General features: G+C 42.4%; 1 protein-coding gene across 1 annotated transcript in view; it reads right to left on the minus strand.

The window, feature by feature from the left end:
* LOC115029048 (contactin-associated protein-like 3) overlaps positions 1–5,173 on the minus strand; it is a 55,527-nt gene that overhangs the window by 27,882 nt on the left and 22,472 nt on the right. The gene's annotated exons all lie outside the window — the stretch shown is intronic.

The raw sequence follows: 5,173 nt of genomic DNA on the forward strand, positions 1-5,173 counted from the left end.
GGATCTCATGGAGGCATTTCCTCAACTGAAGCTCCTTTCTCTGTGATAACTCCTGCTGTGTCAAGTTGACACAAAACTAGCCAGTACAATACATCATTGAACGATTGGGTAGAAATAAATATTATGGGTAAATTAAATTAAATGATTGCAATGTTATTTCTGGTCTGCTCCTCCACCCAGGCCAGATTGATGGCCTGAATCTCTTTCTCACCTCACTGTCTCCCAGGAGGTCTGCTGCAACCAGGCACACAGGTGAGACTCTCTCCAAATACCCATTCCATCTGGGACACACAGAGTCAACTTGACAGGGACCTACTCCCTCTACCCAAGCTCCATCTTCCTTCTGGTCTGCTCCTCCACATGGGACAAATCAGTGGACCCAATACCTTCCCACATCCCACATCCCACAGCCTGCCTGTTCTCATGAGGTCTGCAGTAAACAGAGACACAGACTGCCTCTCTTCCAGGAGGTCTGAAGTATCCAGGGACACAGTCCTTCTGGTCTGCACGTCCATCTGCAACTGCAGCAGATCCTGCCACCAAAGCCTACCTGTCTCCCAAGAGGTTCATCCTAACCAGGAACACAGGAAGTTTGCCCTAACCAGGGGCACAAGATGCCTCCCTAATCAGAGACAGCACTGCTTGCTTCCCAGGAGGCCAGCTCTAACCCAGGTCACAGAGTTCTACCTGCCTCCAAGGAGGCCAGTTTCAGTCAGAGACACCCAGGCCAGTTAACACCAGAGATAACCAGAGGCAAGTGCAAGAACAAAAATGGTAGAAGCCAATACAAGTCAGCACCACCAGAACCCAGTTCTTCCACTACAGCAAGCCCTGGATACCCTAACACACCTGGAAAGCAAGATTCTGACCTAAAACCCCATCTCATGAAGATGATAGAAGCCCTTAAGGAGGATATAAATAACTACCTTAAAGAAGTACAAGAAAGCTTCTGGTTTCCACCTGTGCCCCAAAGCTGACCCTGTGCCACAGCTCTCCATACCCAAATTCCACCTAGATAGAGCTGGTCTCTCAGGAGTACTGACACACAGGCTTACAGGAGGGACAAGCCACAGTCAGACACAGTAAGACCAGCTAACACTACAGATAACCAGATAGTGAGAGGCAAGTACAAGAACATAAGCAACAGAAACCAAGGCTACTTGGCCTCATCAGATGAGAATGAAGATTTTTCAACTTAAAGGGCAAATAAATATCTTCAACAAAATTAGAGGAGAAAACTTCCCTAACCTAAAGAAAGAGATGCCCATGAACATACAAGAAACCTACAGAACTCCAAATAGACTGGACCAGAAAAGAAATTCCTCCCGACACATAATAATCAGAACAGCAAATGCACTAAATAAAGATAGAATGTTAAAAGCAACAAGGGAAAAAGATCAAGTAATATAAAGGCAGACCTATTAGAATTACACCAGACTTCTCGCCAGGGACTATGAAAGCCAGAAAGATCCTGGGCAGATGTCATACAGACCTTAAGAGAACACAAATGCCAGCCCAGGTTCTATGCCCAGTAAAACTCTCAATTACCATAGATGGAGAAACCAAGATATTCTGTGACAAAATCAAATTTAAGCAATATCTTTGTACTAATAAAGCCCTACAGAGGATATTGGAAAAAAACCTCCAACACCAAGAGGGTAACTACACCCAACAAAACACAAGAGATTAAACATCTCACAACAAACCCAAAGGAAGAGAACCATACACACATAAGGCCACCACAACAAAAATAACAATATCTCTCAACATCTGTGGACTCAATTCCCCAATAAAAAGATATAGGCTAATAACTGGCTATGTAAATAGGATCAAGCATTTTGCTGTGTACAAGCCACAGTTACTCTAATACCTAAGTCACACCCAACCAAGAGAGAGAATTTCATACCAATTCACTTATGCATATCAATACAAAAATACTCAATAAACTTCTCAAAAACTGAATCCAAGAACACATCAAAAACATCATTCACTACCACCTGGGCTTCATCCCAAGAATGCAGGGATGGTTCAGTATATGAAATTCCATCAACATAATACACTATATATATAAACAAACTCAATGAAAAGAGTCACATAATCATCTCATTAGATGCTGAAAAAGCCTTGACAAAGTACAACAAACCTTCATGCTTGAAGCCTTGGAGAGATCAGGAATTCATGGCACATGCTTAAATATAAAAGCAATATATAGAAAACTATCCGGGCGTGATGGCATACGCCTTTAATCCCAGCACTCAGGAGGCAGAGGCAGGCAAATTTCTGAGTTTGAGGCCAGCCTGGTCTACAAAGTGAGCTCCAGGACAGCCAGAGCTATACAGAGAAACCCTGTCTCGAAAAACCAAAATGAAAGAAAAAAAAATAAAATAAAATGAAAAGAAAAGAAAAGAAAAGAAAAGAAAAGAAAAGAAAAGAAAAGAAAAGAAAACCAACAGGCAACATCAAATTATATGGAGAGAAACTAGAAGCAATCTCACTAAAATCAGGGAGCAGACAAGGCTGCCTGCTCTCTTCCTATCTATTAAATATAGCACTTGAAATTCTAGCCACAGCAATCAGACAACAAAAGGAGATTAAGGGGATATAAATTGGAAAGGAAGAAGTCAAAATATCACCCCTAAAATTCCACCAGAGAACTCCTAAAGCTGATAAACAACTTCAGCAAAGTGTCAGGATATGAAATTAACTCAAACAAATCAGTAGCCTTCCTTAATACAAATGATAAATAGGCTGAGAAAAAAATTATGAAAACAACACCCTTCACAATAGCCACCCAACCATTGGACTAATGTTGGAGACTCCTACAGAGGAATTAAGGGAAGGATTGAAGAAACTGAAGGGGAGGGTGACCCCATAGGAAGACCAGCAATTAACCCAGACCCTTCAGAGCGCCCAGATTCTGAGCTACAACCAGGTAGTATACATGGGTTGGACTGAGGCCCCTGGCATATATATAGTAAACGACTGCCTGGTCTGGCCTCAGTGAGAGAGAATGTGCTTAATCCTAGAGAGACTTGAGGTCCCAAGGAAGGAAGATGCCCAGTGGGGAGCAACCTCTTAGGTAGAAGGGTAAATGGGATGAGGAACTGTGGGAGGGGGGACTGGGAGGGTGGCAATGGTTGGAACATAAATAAAAAAAAATAATTTTAAAATGATTGTAAAGTCATGGGGTATAACAGAGAATCAGCATTATCAATGAGGTAGATTAGGACTATTTGAAATTAGAAATAAATTAGTTATGAAATGTAATTCATGTCCAAAGGCAATCAATTCAAAATTAAAACAAAAAGAAAGTGTGTTAGAAGAGAAAAAGAATGGAATCAGATACCCAGTTAAAACAAGATAAAGAGAGGAAGGATTTCAGAACAGAAGTTGTGGATGGAGAAATGGCTCAGCCATTAATGTTTAAGTTCACAATCAAACAGAAAGGAAAAGAAAATTAACAGAATAGGCTGTAGTGGTACAGGCTTGGGATCCTAACACCTGAGAGGTAGTCTCAGTTGTATCAGGCATTCAAGGTCAGCTTTGGCTATCTCAGGTTCTTTCTCAAAAAGAAACAAACAAAAGCAAACCAGGGACAAATGTTGAGGTTTGATTATGGTTTGACTCCCAAAGATTCCTGTTAGGGATGCTGGATCTTCAGCACCCAGTGTGACAGTGTGAAAACTAGTGTGTCCTTGAAGACGTGAGGTCTAGAGGGGGGGCCTTGGGTTGCTTCTTTTGGAACTGGTTAAGATGGGTCTCATGGGACCTCATGTTAAGTCTCGTGCAAACAAGTTGTTCTAAGAGAAAGGCTGACCCTTGAACCTTTTGCTCTGGCTTCTTGTTTGGTCACGTGATCTCTTGTTCCTTGCAAGAGACCCTCAGACACTCCCATCATATCACAGTTGGTCTGTCTTGGTGTTATATAGCAAGAGAGACCTCATCAGATTTGAGTGAATGCTGGTGGCATACCCTTGAGCTTCCAGAACTATGAGCATTTTTCCTAATGCTATTCAGCCTTATAGTATACCACCTTGGTATAGAGATAAAAATAGACTAATACAACAACAAATAAAGGTTATAGTACCTAAATATTAATCAAAGCACCAAACACTTTAAGCATGAGTGTCTAATATGTCAATTAAAAAACAGAGTGTCAGAGTAGACAAAAACAAACAAACAACAACAACTCACAAAACAAATACAAAAAGATGAAACTATGTGCTCTCAACCAAAAATCCTTTTAATGTAAACAGTGTTAGAAGCAAAGAGATCTATAGTACCCTAACACAATTAAAATAAAGCTGGAGGTCATGGAGATGATTCAATGAGTAAAGTGCCAACCACACAAGCATCAGGACCTAATTTCAGATCCCTAGAATGCATGTAAAGGCTGGGTATGGTCTGTAATCCCAGCAATGAAGGGTAGATAGATTCACTGGCTTGCCTGCCTAGCCAATTGATGAACTATTATGCCCAGTGTGAGACTCTGTCTCAAAAAATTAGTGGAGAATAATCAAGAAAGACACTCAAGTGTTAATTTCTGATCTGGACATGTAGATGTACACATGTTAATGAATTCCCCCATAAGCTAGAGTATCTATATCAATTTCAAAGACAATTTTGGCAGAAGGAAAATCATCAGGAATAAAGAGAAATGACATACAATGAAAAAGTGGGGCCACAGGATCTTAAGACTTCTGGNGAGTGGAACACAGCTTCTGCTCCAGTCCAGTTGCGCGAGGGACCTGAGACTGCATTGGTTAGGGAAGCAGAAAACCGACCTGTGTAGGGCCACAAGCCTCTTCCGGTCTGACCAGCACTGGGGTAGCTAGGGCGCAGGGTCGGCTGACACCTGCCAGCTACCCACAACACCCGCCACAGGATCTTGAACTTCTGGTGAGTGGAACACAGCTTCTGCTCCAGTCCAGTTGCGCGCTGGACCTGAGACTGCTTTGGTTGGGGAGGCAGAAAACCGGCCTGAGTAGGGCCACAAGCCTCTTCCGGTCTGACCAGCACCTGGGTAACTAGGGCGCAGGATCAGCTGATACCCGCCAGCTAACCACGACACCCGCCACAGGATCTTAAAACTTCTGGTGAGTAGAACACAGCGTCTGCTCGAATCTTTAAACAGAAACAACGATAACAACTAACCCCAGAGATTACCAGATGG

The sequence above is a fragment of the Mus caroli genome, chromosome 13 (genome assembly GCF_900094665.2).
Source record: "Mus caroli chromosome 13, CAROLI_EIJ_v1.1, whole genome shotgun sequence".
In the NCBI taxonomy this organism is placed as follows: Eukaryota; Metazoa; Chordata; class Mammalia; order Rodentia; family Muridae; genus Mus; species Mus caroli.